A 20,970-nucleotide genomic window follows, 5' to 3' on the forward strand; every position below is an offset into this window, starting at 1 on the left:
AATCAGGACGACAGTGCTACAGTGCTACCTTTCCTCACTTGAAGCTTATAATACACTTTGTTCTCAATTTACTCCTTCCCGAAAGCTTTCAGATAAAGCATTGTGTTTCTAATTTTGTCCTTCTCCCCAAAATTCATGCCTTACTTTGCTTAGATTCTCTGATAAAATACAACACACTTCAGGGGGCCAGCCCATGAAGAAATTTTAGTGTCCTTTCTGGTGTCCACTGAACAGGAACCCATTTTTCCTGAAAGTCATGTTTTAGTGTTCCTTTTCCCTATAAAAACTATGTAATGTGATTTTGCAGAAAAGATGACTATTTGAGGCCGTTAGTCCACCATCGGGCTAGAGCAGTAGCACAGCGGGTAGGGCACGCGGCCTTGCAAGCGGCTTACCTGGGTTTGAGTCCCCCGTCTCTCGTGGAGAGCCCAGTAAGCTACTGAGAGTATCTCGCCCACACGGCAGAGTCTGGCAAGCTACCTGGGGCATATTCGATATGCCAGAAAGAGTAACAACAAGTCTTACAATTGAGACATTACTGGTGCCCACTCGAGCAAATCGATGAACATCGGACAACAGTGCTATAGTGCAGTCCACTGTCACCTTCTAACCTGCTGATATAAATCCAATAAAGCGTGTCTTGATTCATCACCATGTCTCTCATTGCTACTTGTGTGACTAAAACAGGAGCTTCTCAATTATAGTGTCTTGTTTAAGTTTAATGACTATCTTGTGTGTATATACACATAAATACACACACTATATATATGTATACACACACACACACACACACACATATATATATAGTATCTGGCTCAATTATAGACTTTTAAGTTTAATGACTATCCATGGGGCTGGAGTGATAGCATAGTGGTAGGGCGTTTGCCTTACACGTGGTCGACCCGGGTTCGATTCCTCTGCCCCTCTCGGAGAGACCGGCATGCTACCGAGAGTATCTAGCCACATGGCAGAGCCTGACAAGCTACCTGTGGTGTATTCAACATGTCAGAAAAAGTAACAAACAAGTCTCACAATGGAGATGTTATTGGTGCCCACTTGAGCAAATCAATGAGCAAACGAATGACAGTGACAGGGATAGTGACTATTCGTGAGTGTAAATCCACACATGCACACAGATAAAATACTTGATACAGCTTTCATTCTTATCAACAAAACCATATTTAGATATAACCAATATTTTACACTATATTTCCCACTTTTCTTGGAGATAAGTTTGGGCAGATCATGATGTCATCCAAAGAAATATAATTTTTCTTCCATGGAGAACCATAAAATATCTGTGGTGACTCCTAGATTTTGTGGTAAATGTCTATGACTATATAAAAGAACAAAGATTTTGGAAGGAATTAATGAGTAGCGAATGAAGGGCTTCATAAAGTGAGACTTTATAAGCAAATCCTCTTCACTCAGAAAGATCTTATAAGAAATAAGTGATTGAATACGAAAAGTGTTTGCAATATGTTGGTCAAATTAGTATGGTATTTACATTAAAGCATTTTATATTTCTAGTAAAAGTTATGTTAAATCATATATTAAAATGGAGTAGATTAGTATGAATTTTACAGTATAAAAATCACACTAAAATTTTGCATGCAATTGCATGGGAAAGTACCCAGCACAATTGCAGGCAAAACTTTAGTGTGTTTTCTATACTAACTCATACAAATTAGTAAAATTCATACTAATCTACTCTATTTTATATACATATACACATATATACACACACACACATATATATATACATATATACACATTATATATCTTTAGTATTAGGCAGCAGAAACATAACAGAGTATGTAGATGCAACAGAGTAGGTAGTTGAGGATAAAATCTTTAGTTTTTAAGAGACCGATTAATCACAAAAGAGTAGAAGATCTGAGCTGAAAAAGTACAGGAAGAAAAAATGGGTATCTTTCCATTTCAAAGCCCCACACTAATTTTTGTAGAAACTTGGGTCAGGGCTTTGGGGACAGTTTGAATGGCTGGAGTATATAATTCTCACCTGGAGACCAGGGTTAAATCCTTGTCACCCCATGTGCCCACTGAGCACTGCCAGGAGTGATGCCTAAGTTGTGACAAATTATTTTTTTTTAATTGGAAATTGGAAAATTGGATGTGTGTTTTTCAGGAAGATGGTGCCAAAAGAAAGAAGGCCCTAGAATTTCAGAAGCTGAAGCTAATGCAATGGTTTTGAAGGGCAAAAATGTAGTGCTGAAGATGTTCATAGACACAAAAACACACACAGATATATAAACACACACAAATCCACACCTCGCCAAGCTACTATTGATCCGGGATTCTTCTAGCTGAGAACCCAGCACAAATAACCTCAGAAAAGTGCCCCCATGAGAAACCAGCTTCACCTCCCTGCCCGTTACCTCTGGCCCCTTAACCAGACATGATGAGGGTATAAGAGGATAAAATACTTTGTGAGTTTTCACTGCGAGTGTTCACTGTGGGTGTCCAGGACAAGCAGCAGATTAAACAAACTGTGAAGACGCTATTGCATAGATGTGGCGAAAGACCCCCTCTGATCACACCTGATGGACTGGAGAGGCATATTTTTGGTTTCCTTCAGACCACAGTGCTCAGATGTTGCCAATAAATTTGGAATCATCTAAATTGGGCCCAGTGGGCTTATCATAAATACATTACTTAAACATTAAAAGATATATATGCGATAAAATAAACCCATATATGATAGTTTGCATTAAATGCAAAACATACAATATAATCCCAATAAAATTCTTATTCTTATATTTTCCCTTGTTTAATGTACAAATTAAAATATAGGTAAATTAAATACCACTGTTTTAATTTTAAAAGATTGAATCCAGGTTGAGCAGAAAGTACAGGAAGTTAAGGAGCTAGTTTTGCATGCACAGAAACCTGGTTGGTCTTTGTCAGAGCTTATATTCTTTTACATACCACCAGGATTCTGAGCAGAGTTAATATCCCAGAGTACTTCCAGGCATGCCCACGCCCACCCCCAAAATAAAATCAGGTCTGAGTAACAGCCATGTTTCTCAAAAATCCAATTTTCTGGGGAAGTTTCAATTAATGGTGAATTTCATTAAAACCATATTATTGTGAACTATGGAATTGTTCCGAGACAATTTTTCATAAACAATTTTTGTTTTTTTACATTGTATGCACAGAGGTGTTGACAAATTTTGAACATCTTTAAAAGTATGTTTGATCTAAGGTAAATGGCAAATTTTGTTGGTATTGGAAACATGAAGGAATCAGTGGATAATGTTTCATTTTAGGGCAAAATAGTACAGATTGGCTAGCATCCCCATGTAAAAAGTTAGAGTTCCTAAATTTGAATTTTCTTTTCTCTGACACCTACGTAAGATATCATTCTGGGGCATTTCTTCATTCATTGCATTCTACCAGCACTTAAAAAACGTTGACAGAATAAATTATAAGTATGTAAATATGATGAAATTTTATGCCTCACAGTTTTTTGGATGTACAATTGGAGAAATACATAGACAAATAATATTTAAAAAAAAAAAACGGTGAGGGGGGTCACATCTAGCAGTACTCAAGGCTTACTCCCGGCTCTGTGCTAAAGAATCACTCCTGGTGGGTATTAAAAGAACATGTGGTTCTTAGTATTGTACCGAGATCAGCTAAATGCAAGAAAACCCCTTAACCTCTCTACTACTTTCCCACCCTCAAAACAAATCACTTTTAAATTTATATCTTGAAATATGGTGGCCAAGCATAAGCCATAGTTATCTTTGTGTTGGTGCTAAACCAGGACATTAGGATGAGCTTCTGGATGCTGCCTTGAAAGCAGAACCGAGGACCCACTTTTACATTGAGTGTGCAAGCTAAAACGTGTGAGTCTGAATGATCTGGAAAAGTACAGCATGCTCTCATATGCCCTCCTAGTCACACATTATCTTGGCAGCAGTATCCCCTTCACTTAAAATCCTTAATCCGGTTTGACCTTCAAGTATCAGTATGAGCTTTCTCTTTGCCCTAGAGTAACCTAGTGTAAAGAATGTGAGGGGCGTAATCTGTAGAGCCTACGTGTCCAGCTCCATATCTTCCTCTGACGTTTTAATCATAACAACATACCTTCAACAACATAGTTTTGACAAGACAATGTATACCCTGATGTTCTTTTGATGAATGATTATTCTATAACTGTTTGTACTCTCGTTAGTGATTCTTTCTCTGTGATGAAGTTATTAGGATGGAACTGATATAAAATAGATTAAAAGGAGGCCTCTGGCAGATGCTCTTAGCTTCAAATCTAAGTAAGACTTTGACCTCTGTACTCTCTACATTCCTCTCATGTGTCTTGTCTCTGTGTCTCTTGACTGATCTATCACTTCATGCAACAACTTTGGGGTTAGGAGATGGCTCAAAGGACTGGCACACATATTTAGCATGTGGGGGGGCCCACTTTAAATTTATTCTCTAACACCTCTTCAATTTATTTCCTAAGACTTTTTAGTCTATGCCCTGAGCAATACTTAGATAGCAGCCCCTGAGTAATAAGCTAAGTGTGGCTCAAAACAAACTAAAATAACAAAAGACACTAAAAAACAAAAACAATTATCTTTGAGAGTCACAATTTTTCTTGCTTTCCACTTCATTCTTATTTTTTATTTATCTTTTCTAATCAGCACGTATATTTTTGTTTGCTTTGTTTTGGGGCCACACTTGGCTATGCTCATGGGCTATCCCTGGCTCAGTGCTCTGAGATTGGTCCTAGTGGTTCTCAGGGAACCAAGTTATACGTGGAGTCAAACCCAATACCTCATATGTGCAAGGCCAGTGCTTTACCACTGATTTACATTTTTGTCTCCAAATCATTTATCATCGTATACCATCTTTCCACTTAAAAATATAAAATACATATTATCATGTGCTGTGAAATAATTACTGAAATTTTCATTCTGGAGATATGATCATCAAATATTAATAATGATGACATGTCCAGTTATTGAAATTTGCAAAGTTTCCCTGATAAATCTACAAATATAATCTCAAATTAAATGACTATCAAACTTAAAATTGTTTGATGAAATTTATTCTGAGTAATTTTTGTTTTGGGAATATGCCAGGTAGTGTTCAGGGTTTCCTCTTGTCTCTATTCTCAAGGATCACTCTGGAAATGCTCAGGGGACTATATGTGGTGCCATGGATCAAACTGAAGCTGACTGTATGTATGCAAGGCAGGCAGCAGTTCTATCTCTTCAGCCCCTAAGCATGTTTTAAAATATCTAATTAATGTGATATTATTAACTTCAAAGTGAAAATAGTTTTTCCTTGCTTTTTCATTTTCTAAATGTATAAAATTATTCACTTTTTAAGCATTTATGAAAACAATACATATTCAAAGACTGACCTGTTTTAAGCAAAATCCTTGTTCATATATATATCTCTTATATATAGAAAAATCAAAAGACAATTTACTATTGTTCACCTCTAGGTGGGCCCGAGGCAATGAAAATACTAATGGGAGCACAGTATACTTAATTTGTATAATGCAAATGACTGAAATCCAAAATAAGCTTATTTCTTGATCATTCCGGATGTCAGGTATGAAAATCTGTCCTAGAGGGGCAGTAGACAGTAACATTGTTCTTATTAATATGGCACCATTTATTAATATGATAGAGGATTTATTTCGGTTTTGCAGCAAAAAAATAAATCATGAGCTACTGTATGCTAGCAATTTTGCTGGTAGCACTTTAGGCTTATTTCAAAATGTTTTTAACCTAGTTTTATGTGTGTGCATGGCACTTCAACTACAGACTGGAACTTACTTTATGGGTAATGATGAAGTTTTTTCCATATGCAATATAACCAGAAACAGATTTTTTTTAAAAAAAATGTAGAACTGGTATAAAATAGGAATCCTGAGTATATAGCCCTTAAATTTAACTAATCAAAAGGTAAGTGGGTGAGCATACACAGAAAAGTACACACACACACTCTTCCCACCCTCCCGCTGCACCTACACACACACACACACACACACACACACACACACACACACACACCACAGGTCACTATGGGAGTTTTGCTTCATTTCATTTTTGACTTCGATGTATAATCATTTTCCTTAGAAATACAGTATACTTCACATAAAGCTGGAACTCTTCCTCTGTAACACCAATTATTATATGAAATAGTCTATGCTTTCGATAAAATCTAGACTAAATGATTTAAAAATATATCATCTGTAATGACTTCCAGTTTTCTGGCCCGTCTTTTTTTAATTTACTTTTTTATTTTTAAAATTTCATTTTATTTTTTTCCCGTCTTTATTTAAAATTTATTTATTTTTTAATTAGTGAATCACTGTGAGGGTGCAGATACAGATTTATACATTTTCGTGTGCGTGTTCCCTCAATGTTCGAGAACCCATCCCTTTCTTTACCAGTGTTCATTCTCCACCACCAATAAATCTGGCATCCCTCCACCCCCCAATCCCATCTCCCCACACCCCACCCTGCCTCTGTGGCAGGGTATTCCCTTTTGTTCTCTCTCTCCAATTGAGTGTTGTGGTTTGCAATAGGGGTGTTGAGTGGCCTTTGTGTTCAGTCTCTAGTCTACTTTCAGCGCTCATCCCCCTTCCCGAGAGTGGTCTCTAACCACATTTTACTTGGTGTTCCCTTCTCTATCTGAGCTGCCTTTTCCCCAGAATGTGAGGCCAGCTTCCAAGCTGTAGAGCCAACCTCCTGGTACTTATTTCTACTATTCTTGGGTAATAATCTCCTACTCTGTTATTTTATATTCCACAGATGAGTGCAGTCTTTCTATGTCTGTCTCTCTCTTTATGACTCATTTCACTTAGAATGATACTTTCCATGCTGATCCACTTATATGCAAAGTTCATAACTTCATCTATTCTAACAGCAGCATAGTATTCCATTGTATAGATGTATCAGAGTTTCTTTAACCAGTCATCTGTTCTAGGGCACTCGTGTTTTTTCCAGATTCTGGCTATTATAAACAGTACTGTGATGAACATATAACTGCAGATGTCATTTCAACTATACTTTTTTGCTTCTCCGGGATATATGCCCAGAAGTGGTGTTGCTGGGTCAAATGGGAGCTCAATTTCTAATTTTTTGAGAATTGTCCATATTGTTTTCCAAAAGGACTGAACCAGTTGGCATTCCCACCAGCAGTGTAGAAGGGTCCCTTTCTCCCCACATCCTCTCCAACAGCAGTTGCTTTTGTTCTTTTGGATGTGTGCCAGTCTCTGTGGTGTGAGGTAGTATCTCATGGTTTTGATCTGCATCTCCCTGATGATTAGTGATGTAGAGCACTTTTTCATGTGCATTTTGGCCATTCATATCTCTTCCTTGGGAAAGTTTCTGTTCAAAGTTTGTTTTCAAAGTTTCTGGCCCATCTTTTAAAAAAATTATATAGATTTACTATATTTGTTATTTTAATGGATACAATAGATACAGGTATATTCAAAGCAGTTCCAAAAGAAAAGCTTTGTTGAAAAGATCAAGGACTTGGTGAAAGAAGTTTTGAGATAGGCAAAGAAAAGTTTTGAGGCATTGAGCAAAAATAAATGAAAGTAATTTGAACAATTTCCATCTAGTGTCAGTTCTCAGAGATTTAAAAAAATCACAGTTTCAGGGCTTCATTATTCTATTCTTTCATATAAAAATCATTACAATATTTTATTCTTTTAGTGAATTATATTTATATTTCATTAACAAGTAAAATGATTTTTGTTGGTCACAGGAGGCATTGACATTATTCAGGTATAATAACTAATGATTGTACAGTCAAATAGAGTCTGGGGATATGGTACCAAGTATAGGGCATATGCAGGGCAGATTGGATTCCCAGCAATACACAACACTGTCAATTTCAGCATCGCTAGCACTGCTCTGAAAGCCTGTCAGCATTGTCAGGTGTGGGACCTCAGACCCCTGAACACTGCTGGGGTGGCTCTGGTGATGTCTTACACAACACAGTATGAGTAGCACCACATGCCCAGGACCTAGATCTGAACAAAAACCTGGATATCCAAGTATCGCTGGGATTGGCCCTTGGGGTCCATGAGCACTGCTTGGGAACTCAAAGAAATTGAGCCAAATAATAGTCAAAAAGTAGCATTAAGCAGGCTTTAAATTAGGTTGTCACCTTGCACCAAATCTGTATCACAAATACAGAATGATTAATAATTACACAGAAGATATAATTCTATTTTCTTATATTGTTCTATCTAGTATGTGATTGGAAAGATTACTATTTACTTCACACTGCCCATTTTTCTGTGAAACATTAATGCGGTTGCACACAAAAGGTCTTGGGGATAGCTTGAGTTATGGTCAGGACAACTCGCTTTATAGTCCAAAAGCAGCAGCTTAGTTTTTACTTTATAAAATAATATAGCTGCTGCCACCCCTAATAAACCTGAAAGTTACAGAGGGATTTTGAGGACCTGATGTACAAGGACAGAGGAAAAGTATTGCCTTAGAAAATATTGCACTGTAAGATGGAAATAGAAGTAAGACTGTAGAGAGTACAATTTTCTGACAAGGTCAGCTATCTCAACCTCAATAAGACATGAATCACATGTTAATTCTTATTGCTATGTGTTATATAACTAGTAATTAGCAATCAAATTTATCTCAAAAATTGATCATACTAGTATTTGATTTATGTGAAAATATACAAATTCTGTAGGACAGCTCTTTTAAGCAGAAAATGGTGTATTTTAGAATTTGTTTAGAAAATATTTCAGAAAACAGAAAATATCTCAGTATTAAGATAACTGGTATGTTTTATAAAGTTTTTCTTAAAACTTCAAATTTTATATACCATGGCAAATACATATATGTGTGTATGTATGTGTGTGTATATATGTATATATACATACACACATACACAAACACACACATACACACATAATTATTTACACAGGACTGAGTTTCATTATCAAGCTGCCTTAGATTAAAAAAACTAAAATATGCAATTCATGGGTCTATTATCTACAATTTAACAAACAAATATATTATAGTTTAGTAAAATAGTCTACTATGTCTGAGATGATTAAGAACCACTGAATTTGGCACAGGCCTAAGTTATACTGAAAACTGAAAATTAATAATGTTTTTAAATAACAATGTTCATTAGTCATTACTTTAAATATGTCACTGTCACTGTCACTGTCATCTCGTTGCTCATTGATTTGCTCGAGCAGGCACCAGTAACATCTCTCATTGTGAGACTTCTTGTTACTGGTTTTGTCATATCCAATATGCCACAGGTATCTTGCCAGGCTCTGCCGTGTGGGCAAGATATTCTCAGTAGCTTGCTGGGCTCTCCAAGAGTGGGGAGGAATCGAACATGGGTCGGCCATGTGAAAGGCGAATGCCCTACCCACTGCGCTATCGCTCCAGCTCTTAAATATGTAGAAATAAGAAAATATAAAATATTCATAAAATTTGAGGGATTCATACAAATGGTTATATATATACATAAATATACGAATATATGTATCACTGTCATCCTGTTATTCATCAATTTACTCAAGCGAGCACCAGTTATGTCTCTATTACACTCAGCCCTGAGATTTTAGCAGCCTCTCCTTACTTGTCTTTCTCAATGATTGGAGGCTCTTTCAGGGTCAGGGGAATGAGACCTATTGTTACTATTTTGGGCATATCCAATACGCCACGGGTAGCTTGCTGGGCTCTGCTGTGCTGGTGGGATACTCTTGGTAGCTTTCCCGGCTCTCTGAAAGGTATGTATGATATCCTTTACTGTATTTGGGATATGAATACACCATGGGGAACTTGCAAGGCTCTCCCATGCGGGCAAGACTCTTGGTAGCTTGTCAGGTTCTCCAAGAGGGAGAACAAGGCTATTCCGGGAGCTTGGTTTTATAGTCTCTGGATGATGGCCATTGGTGGGATTACATGGCAATGGGGGCAGTTTGTGGGTATGGCACCGGGGTCATTTTGTGTGTGTGGCTGACAAGCTACTAGAAAATGGGGGGATCTCAGTGGAGAAGGCCTGGTCCCAATTCGAGCAGGCTTGGAGATCTCAGCCCCAGGTCCCACACACCTGGGTTCCTCTGCCAGTCCCTTCATCTTTCAGGCACTCCGAATGTGTGGAGAGTAGCCTTGAGCATGGCTGTGGCTGGGTTCCAGAGGTCTTCAACTGTCAAGGCTCTGCTCAGGACGGGGAGGGAAACTGAGGCCCGTCCCCTCCGAAGGGCCCCAGGGAAGATAGCCAGGCACGGGGCCAAGAGACTCAAATATTCTGGAAACAGAGAAATGATCCTAGTGAATTCTCTAAATATTGCCTATTTTTATCAGAAAATAGTGTCAATTATACAAATGTTCCAAAGCAAAAACAAAGTCACAAGTTAAACAAAGCAGTTTCTCCATTTCTTGGGCTTCCAGTGATGTTATAGTAACTTTGAAACAAATTATTAATCTCTCTTACAGGTTGTCTAAAGGTGAGAAAGTCTGAGGTACTGCAGGTCCAAAGCCCTTCTAAACAGTTTCTAAAGTGAAACAGAAGGCAACTGTGTAGCAAAAGAGACAGATTCTCCATTGCAGTTTGTTATAAGGATCACAATCCAAAAGTCACACATGAAAACCATTTTGGAAGTAATCAGAAAGCATCTGTGACATCACGGCCACACTCAAAGTATTCCTCAACCAAACCAAACAAGGTTCAAGCAGTCATATGTCCATCCATATTTTGAAGTGTAAAAGTGTAAAAGAGCTGGGGAAAAAACATTTTTTTGAGTACACGTACAATGACTTTGCAAAGTAACTTTATGTCCCAATGTATCATGGGCAATGCATATAAAATAAATATAAAATAAAAGTAGTAAATATCCCTTCAAACATACTGAAACATCGAATAACATTCTTTGTTGTGTCTCAAAATGTGCCTCTTCAAAACTACAGCAAAAGAAAGGTTTAAAATCCTCCCCCTTCTCCATATCCAACTTAAGCTCTTCAGGATTGGAACATGAGTCATCCGTCTTCTCTACATGGAATGTGATGGCTTTTAAAATTATTTTTATCACACTATCAGTAAGAAAATTTTCAATCATGCCTAAATATGATCTTTAAGAGGGTTTTATTTTTTCTTATTAAAGTCTAACTATTAATTATCCCATTAATACAGATTCTTGGAGTCATTGACCGTTTGCATCAGGACACCTGGGGACTACAGAAACCTTACAAAAGAAAATTGATACCTAGAGTCCTTCTGCACATGTTTATTAAAGTGTGAAACAAGCTCATAGCTGCAGGTGAGATGAACACATATGAAAATGGAAGCCTTTTGGGATATTTCTGTGACTTAGAAACCTACCTAGTCGTTACTTAATACGTATGCTAAATAGTGTTTTCTATGAAAATTCTTTATATGCTGAGAATGGCTTTCCTGTACTTCTTATTCTAAGAGTTCCTGGAAGGGTACTATCCCACTTTGGCAAAGCTCCATGAAATTAATAACCTTGGAAAAATGTGCATAAAAATGCATTACTGTGGGCATTATGTTCCAATATATAAGGTTCTTGACTTTCTTCATTTTTCAAGGGCTCGTAACATCTTCATTTCTAGAGGCCTAATTGTGTCCATTTATTGAAAATTTTATAAGAGCAAGCTAAGGTGATATTTTGAAAGATGAGTTTGAACAAAACTGATCCCAGAGACGTTTATCTAAATTATTTCCAGACTATATTTTGTGCTATTATCTTCTGTGTTAGAATTTTAGTTTAAAAACAATGCAAACAGCCTTGAGAGACTGTGTAGAGGGTAAGGGTTGGCCTTGTGTGTGGCCAACCTGGGTTTAATTCCCCTGCGAAACATTAAGTGTGGCCCAACCTTCAACCCCCTTCCTAAAATTATGAAAAAAAAACTAGAATAACCTGTACTAAGAAGGACAAAAAATACAATTCTTTTGTGGATGTGAAGAAAAAAAAATCCTCATTCCTGTCAATGTGAATGTAAACTGGCACAGCCTCTATGGAAAACATTATTAAATTTTCTCAAAGAGTTAAAAAATAAAACCACTACAGAATTGATCAATTTCACTCCTAGACATCTACCTCAACACAAAAATACTAATTCAAAAAATATATATGCACCACACCCTTGCTTACTTTTGTTTACTTTTGCACAATTTATAGAAGCCACAAGCTAGAAAGTTTACATGCCCAATGATAGATGAGTGGGAAAAAGAGGTGTGTTATATATACTACATTGTATATATACCACATATGTTATATAAACTATATAAAAATAGAAATCTACTCAGTCCTTAGAAGTGATAAAAGCTTGCCTTTTGCTTCAACATGGATGAAACTTGGTAGTGTCAGGCTAAGTGAACTAATTTAGAAGGAGAAGACATACCTCACTCACATGTGACATCTGCACAAATATAATGTCCTATTAAAATATGGAGAGGGAGAAAGAGAATGAGAGAATGAGAGAGAGAGAGAGAGAGAGAGAGAGAGAGAAGAAAAGTGCCCTAGTGGTGGCAGGCAGTGTGATGTGGGGAGGAAACTAGGAACATTGGTGGTGGGAAAGGACACTGGTGAAGGAAGGAGTGTTGGAAAATTATGTTAGTGAAATCCAATTATGAACAACTTATTGTAAATGTGTACATCACTGTGATTCAATTAAGAAAATAAATAAATGCAAACAAATAGATAAATGAATAATTTTTAAAATATGGCCTTAGTGGAGTGCTGAACTGAGTTTATGAAGAGGAGGTGAGTGTCTGGGCTAGAAGGGTCTAATGGTGAAAGGATACTGGCACATTGTTGGTGAGTGTGTATAGGAATGCTGTGCTCCTGTATATGAAAGTTTTCATACATATGTAAATTAATACCCTTCAATAAAATAAATTAAAAGGAAAATCTGGAGAGACTTTTAAAGATTCCAGATTTTTTTTTTTTGCTTTTTGGGTCACACCCGGCGATGCACAGGGGTTACTCCTGGCTCTGCACACAGGGATTATTCCTGGCAGTGCTCAGGGGACCATATGGAATGCTGGGAATCGAACTCAGGTCGGCCTCGTGCAAGGCAAACGCCTCACCCACTGTGCACTGTGCTATCACTCCAGCCCCCAGTTTCTAGAAATATTTTAAGATAAACTGTTAAGTTACTGCTTGTGGTGTTTGAGGGAGAATACAAAGATAAATAAGTTTTGGAATTGTGTTTCTGGTGGATATAGTATTATTTTTGTATTCGCAGAATTTTGATTACAAATAGATATGAAAAAGGCCAGATAAATATATTACCCACCCCTTCTTAAAAATAATTTATGCCTGTAGTGAGTGTGGAGGCAATATAATACAGATACGCTTTTAAAACCCTCTTCCAGAAATCAACTAACTAATATGTGATATAGCAAAAAATATTCAATTCTCCCAGGTTTTATTTCTTTTTCTGATCAGCAAATTAAATAGGCTAGTAAAATACTTTTCCACACAGTTGGGGGCTTATAATTCAAGTTAAATTAAATATTATGACTAGAACTTAATAAACACTAGAAAGTAATCCGATTTCACTTCCCTTTCCTCTTTTTCATAGCTCAGTTAAAATATAGGTGACCCAAACAAAATTAGCTTAAAGAATACAGAGTTCTTTCTTTTTTTTTTCTAAAAGCATATGAAATTGAAGTGCATGCCCTTTAAAACTGCTGAGACTTCTCTCAAAATTCCATCATGTGACTGCTATCAGCATCGACACTCAGGTTTAATGGTTTAGAGGCCAAACATTAAATAGAATACTCGTTTATTGGACCATACTGTAGCACTGTCCTCCCGTTGATTGGACCACACTATATGAATTACTTTAAAAAATATACTGATAGTATTATATTTTATATTAAAATTCATCCAATGTAAATATTCCTTCCTTGATTTTTGTGTTCCCTTGCATTTTGTTTCCTTTGAAAATATATAATATGTAGCACTGTAGCACTGTCATCCCCGTTGCTCATTGATTTGCTGGAGTGGGCACTAGTGACATCACCATTGTGAGACTTGTTACTGTTTTTGGCATACCAAATACACCATGGAGAGCTTGCCAATTTCTGCTGTTCAGGCAGGATACTCTCGGTAGCTTTCCAGGCTCTACAAGAGGAAGAAAGGAATCGAACCTGGGTTGACAGCGTGCAAGGCAAAGGCCCTACCCACTATGCTATTGCTCCAGCCCAATATATATATATAATATATATAATATATATATATATACACACCTAGACACACACATATACGTATATATAATGAAATAAAATACTCGTGGAATGGCATTAGTCTGAGTGTTCTTCCTTCACTAGAGTTAACTTTTTCGCAATTGTTTTGGAGCACAAATACCAGTGTAACTGGAATATAGAAACTATCTTCATCATGCTATGAATTTGTTTTCATACATACATACATACAATTTAATCTCTGTGAAGCCCCTTAAATATCTATGTGCTACTTTGGTTCACCAAGCATTTTAGAAGCCATATTTTTAGAGATCTCAAATCATCTCAAAGTTCTCTAAAATAAATAAAAATAATTTTTCTTATATTTTCTAATTAAAAATGTCCCACTTCATATTTTAATTCTACATTTTTTATCAATTATCTTTATTATACTAAGTGTTAAGTGCTATTTTTAAAATTATTAATTAAATATAAATGTACATAATAGCAAAAAAGAAAAACAGACACAAGTATATCCCTCATAGTTGTCTAGAAGGTTACTGGACATACAATTAATCAATTGCTTAATTCACATATTTCAGTGGTCATTTAGATCCTGGTATACACTCAGCTCCACCCTCTTTTACCATCCACATGTGTCCCTCTATGTCCCCTGAGCATCTCTGGAGGTAGTCCTTGACATCAAAATTGCCAAGTCCTGCCTGTGTCTCTGATACAGCAAGGCAAACATCTCTGCACCTTTTGGCCCTAGCACTAAACCATTGGCTTGGATGGCTTAAGATCCAAAGGAGTGGCCACCAACTCAGAAGTAACAGTATAGCACTGTCATCCTGGTGTTCATCGATTTGCTCGAGTGGGCACCAATACCGTGTCCATTGTGAAACTTGTTGTTACTGTTTTTAGAATATTGAGTACGCCACGAGTAGCTTGCCAGGCTCTGCCGTGCCAGATACTGTTGGTAGCTTGCCAGGCTCTCGGAGAGGAATGGAAGAATCAAACCCAGGTAGCCCACATGCAAGGTAAATGATCTACCCACTATGCTATTACTCCAATCCAAGTAGTATCTAGCAAATAATCACAGCTGCTAATACAACGTGGGGAGAGGCAATGAAGTGTGATTAAGGTAAGATGCTTTCTGTATGTAACTGTAAATTTCAATGTGATTGTCAAAAGGAAAGACAAATATCAAGCGAGAATACAAATAGGCTTTGGAAAAAGTGCTGTGTGCGTGAGTGTGTGTGTGTATCTGTGTGTGTATGTGTGTAAGATTTAACACCCATCCAAAATAAAATCTCTCTCAAAAAAAAAAAAAGGCAGTGATCAGGGTTGGACAGATATTTAAGCTGGCAAGGCACTTATGTTGAGTATGTCCACCCAGGTTTGTTCTGAGACATCCCATATAGTTTCTTGAGTTCTGCCTGGAAAGATCCCTAAGCACAGAACCAGGACTTAGCTCTGTGCACGGCTGGGTTTCATTAAAATTAATCAATTAATTAATAAATTGAAGTGCAGAACCCCTGCCAAATAGCTTTGCCATACCATAGCTAATATCCTACTTAATGTTTAAACATTATAAAAATGTAATATGTTTTTTCTAAGATCTGTCTCTTGGAAAAGTTGTCTACTTTCACTACTATTATTTAACTTATATTGGAAATTTTAGCCAGAGAACTCAGACAAAAAAAAAAGAAAACCTAAAGCCTTAAAATTAAAAAAGAAGTAAATTATCAGTATTTGCTAGTGACATAAAATATACACAAGATCTTAAAGACCCCACAAAAAGCTGTTAGAAACAATAAAATAATGCAGTGTACTTGCAAACTACAAAGTTATAACTAAAAGTATGTTGCATTTCTACATAAAAACAATAAATACACTCACATATTTGAAATAGTGGTCCCAAAACTTCACTTACCTAGAAATAATCTTAATACTAGATATGAACATATCATGTACTGAAAAAAGTCATTATAATAATGAATAAAGAGGACACAGGAAATTCCATGATCATGACTATAAAGAACTGTTAAAATGATTATAATATTCAAAGCATTATAATATTCAAGCCCTATCAAAATTCAAATGGATTTCTTTTGAAGTGCTACTTAAATTAGTATAGAAGCATAAAAATCCTAAATAATCTAGCAATACTGAAAAGAAAAAGAAAATATGAGGCATTGTGTTCCCTTTTAATTATACTATAAAGCTGTACTAATCAGAACCATATGGTACTGAAGTAAAAGCAGCCTTTTTTTTGGCTAATGGAATATAATTAAGAGCCTAATTCTAACCTCTCAGATATAAAAACAATTAACTAATTACACAGAAGCTAGGTGTGTCAAGTGGAGGAAAGTGTTTTTCTTTCTGGAAAACTGAATAGCTAAACACAATAAAGATAATAAAATCCTAGATTTTTTATTATACCAAGATGACAGGAGTGATAGCACAGTGGATAGGGCATTTGTCTTATATGTGGCTGACCCAGGTTCAATTCCTCCATCCCCCCTAGACAGCCCAGCAAGCTACCAAGAGTATTCCGCCCACAGTGCAGAGCCTGGCAAGCTACCTGTGGCGTATTCGATATGATGAAAACAGTAACAAGTCTCACAATGGAGACGTTACTGGTGCCTGCTTGAGCAAATCAATGAACAACGGAGGACAGTGCTACAGATAGACAGTGCATACCATGAGAAAGACTGATTTAATATGAGTTAAATTTCTAGATACTAAGTCTGTATCAATATGGCACATCGAGAAAAACAGAGACAAAATTCTCCACCATCACATCTCAGTGGTCTCTTCAAAACAAAAGTGAATAAATGGAACTGAAAAGATATATCAAACTAGAAAGACTTTGCACTACAAAAGAAAATATGGTTGAAATGAAAAGACATCCTACTGAATAAAAAACTAATTGCACACACACAAAAATATGACAAAGGCTTAATGCCAAGGTATATAAAATACTCAAATGGTAAATAAAGTAAACAACCCCATCCAAAAACTGGAGAGAGGGGATGAATAGATATTTCCTCAAAGAAGACATATAAGTGGTCAAAAGACTTATGAGTACTGACATCACTTATCAGAGAAATGCAAGTGAGTGCCACAATGAACATTCAACCTTGACAGGGGAAAGAGTGAAATATTCTCTGTTAGTTCATTGACGTGCTATTTACAATAGCCAAGATAGGAAACTAACCCAAATATTCCATAAAAGGTGGATGGATAAAGACACACACACATACACACATATATATTTATATATACACATATATAAAAATATAAAAATACATAACCACAAGTATGCACAGTGGAATACTACTTATTCATAAGGTAAGATAAAATCTTGCCTCTTTCTATAATATAGATATATTTTAGAATGGGTTGTTTTAATGAAAATAAATTAGTGGAGGACAAATACAAGATTTCTCTCATATATATTACTTGGAGAAATAAAATAAGGGCTTATAGAGCATACAATGATAATATATCTTTGTACTCTGACTATAGAATTAAGATTACCAAGCAATGTGTGAGAGAAAGGGAATGATAACTAACTAAAGCAGATTAATGCGATACAGCAGCAGTGGTAGGTTATTTGACACTGCTGGTTATGACGATGAAATAGAAATTGTTTTATACCACACCAATATTAGCGCCATTGTAACCATTTAATCTAAAAATAATAAAAGTAAGTAAATGTGATTGCAATGAAAGCCCTTGTTGAGAAGGCTGAATCTGACCAAAAAGAAGAAAGGGATCAATGGGGTAAGAGAGAGAGAGAGAGAGAGAGAGAGAGAGAGAGAGAGAGAGAGAGAGAGAGAGAGAGAGAGGGAGTACAGCAAAGGGCACTTGCCTCTCCTGTGGCTAACCCAGATTAGATTCCACATATCCTCTCCCAAGGCCACTATGAGTGATCCTTGAGTTCTTCTCAGAACTCAAACCCTGAGCACACTAAGTGTGACCAAAAAAACACGACAAAATGAAAGTAACGGGTTTAATCTTAAGAATTGGAAGAGAAGGTTCCAATAATGATGATGTGCAAAGTCTGAAATAAAGAAGTAACTTCTTGAAAACATTAATTGCATCTGTCAACCAATACTTATTGAATGTTTTGATGATTCAGCATTCTTATAGATTCTGGGAATATGTCAGTAAACAGGACATGTTCCTTTTACTAAGTGAATTTATATTCCAAGGGGAAGAATGGCTGTCTTTCAAATTAATTCCTTCAACTATGTACATCATTTCTCTGATGAAAAATTGTACACTGCGTTCTGAATCATTTCCTATTTATGAAACAAAAATTAATTTTTAATCTCAAAAGAATGCTTTGTGTATTATGAAAAATAAAATATAGGGTATTGAGAATATCTTTATAAAATATATTTTACATAGAAATTCTGGTCATAATTTTCTTATTGTTAATTTGAATTTTTATTCAGTTATAACTATTCTTTGGAAAAGAATGACATTCAACAAAAAAAATGGGTTTTATGAAGATGATTTCCTAGAGTTTAACAGTAAATTCAGTCAGTTTATTCAAACATCACACAGTTTCTAGAGTAACGTATGTTGCACAAATAAAATAAATCATGGATTTAGGGAGAAGCTAAAGTGTTGTCAACTGGGCTGTAAATGTTTCAACATAATAAACAGTACTGTGGAATAGAAATGGTTCTACGGTTGAAGATTTTAGTTTGTGATGGAAAGAAAAGAGATCTGCTCAGGGAAGAAAAAAAAACACTGTTCAATTTTAACAATGGAGATAGTCTAAAATAAGGTGCTTGAATTAGGATTGTCAGTGTGACAGATGGTTGGACTGTGTATAACAAAGTCAAAAGAAGTTTTGATGACAAAGGAGATGAGTGTAACAGTTTGCAAATCTGAATCCTGGGTAGCACAGATGAGAAAAATATAATTGAATGTTTGTAAAACTCTTGCATAGTTAATCTTTCATAGCCAAGGCAATAAAAGGAGATGGACCATCAAAGATGGACAGGAACAGGTTTGATGAAAGAAAAAGGTGAGAGTATGGAGGAAACAAATATAAAGAGAAAAAACACAACATTCTATCAAATTCACTTATTACATTCAGAATCTTATTTAAAAATAGTAGCTGCAATTTAGACATTTAGGTACATTCAGATTCATATTTTTGAACAATGCAAGTTAGATTTAAATACTATAATGCTTTACCTAAATTAATATTATTACAATATAATATTGAATTTTCACATAGCTAGGAAAGAATGCATTTCATTAGCACTATTTTTTAAAATAATTCCAGGGGACAGAGAGAGTACAGTAGGAAGGGAATTTACCTTATCTACAGTATCAAGCCTGAGTAGAAGTGATTTCTGAACACAGAGCAAGGAGTATGTCCTGAGCACTACTGGATGTGTTCCCAAAAAAGTAAATTGAAAAAGCAAAACAAACAAAAACAATTCTAGGAAACTGCCTTTTCAATAGTACTAACTGTCTTTTGACACAGGTATTTGAATTTGTCTTTTACTGGTTATTTTAGTCGATGATGATTATTGTTATTTAAAATACAATTCTATTTTAAGAACATTTGAAGTAGTAAGTTTCTTTAGAAACTGAAAAAAATGTCACATTTTCTATTTTTTCTTTAGTAAGGTGACATTATTCACTAAGTGCTTTGCAGAGTTTCTGAATCATTGTCAGAGACATACACTCTCCATTTTAGCTGGAAAATACACAAATTATCCAAATCATTCTTTAGGTCAGCATTTCTGTAGTAGTTCCATTCTTTATGCTAAAACCCAGAAATTATAACTCTAATCACTTCATAGTTGAGGAATTTTGAAGATATTTTCACTGTTGCTGTCACTGTCCTCCTATTGTTCATCGATTTGCTCAGGCAGGCACCAGTAGCATCTCTGTTGAGAGACTTGTTGTTATGTTTTTGGCATATCTAACACGCCACGGGTAGCTTGCCAGGCTCTGCCATGTGGGCGGGATAGCTTGCCAGGTTCTTCGAGATGGACAGAGGAATCGAACCTGGGTTGGCCTCGTGCAAGGCAAACATCCTGCTGGAAGAAATTAAGCAACCATTCTTTTCCCTAACTTATCCACCCTCCACCCCAACCCCCCTGCAAGATCCCTATTTATGTGTCTGCCACAAAGGAAGCTGGTAGATAGGAGGGAAATTGGATGACAGTGGAGGGAAGTGGGCACTGGTGAAGATTGCTGTTGGAACACTGTATGCCTGAAACCATGAATAACTTATAATCCACGGTGACTGAATGAAATTAAAAAGAACAAATAGAAATCAAGCAACTGGATAAAGAACATGCATTTAGACTTCTGTAAAGAGGGACAGTATTCTACATCCATATTCCATGCTTCACAAGCTCTTGCCATCCTGACTCACATGCCATTATTATAAAATTATAATCATTAATCACCTTTGTCAGTCATACATGCATTTACAAAAAAAAATGACACAAATACAATACCCTTCTAGAGGCAACTAAACAGTAGAAATAATCAGCGCTATCTTTAAAAATCAGGTATCTATACATCTTTGTAAAGTAGAGAGTGCCCAGAGGTATATTCATTTGTAGTTGAAATGGCATTGCTAGATGCCTTAATAATTCTTACTGCATCATATTTATGAATATTATACTGTATCACTGCCATCTGTGTCTACGTATAAATCACAGAGCAATAAAGCCTCCTCATAAATCTTCTGCTCACTCTCACATTATTGACCCCTTTTATTTGCTGATG

Source organism: Sorex araneus, chromosome 4 (assembly GCF_027595985.1).
Source record: "Sorex araneus isolate mSorAra2 chromosome 4, mSorAra2.pri, whole genome shotgun sequence".
Classification (NCBI taxonomy): domain Eukaryota; kingdom Metazoa; phylum Chordata; class Mammalia; order Eulipotyphla; family Soricidae; genus Sorex; species Sorex araneus.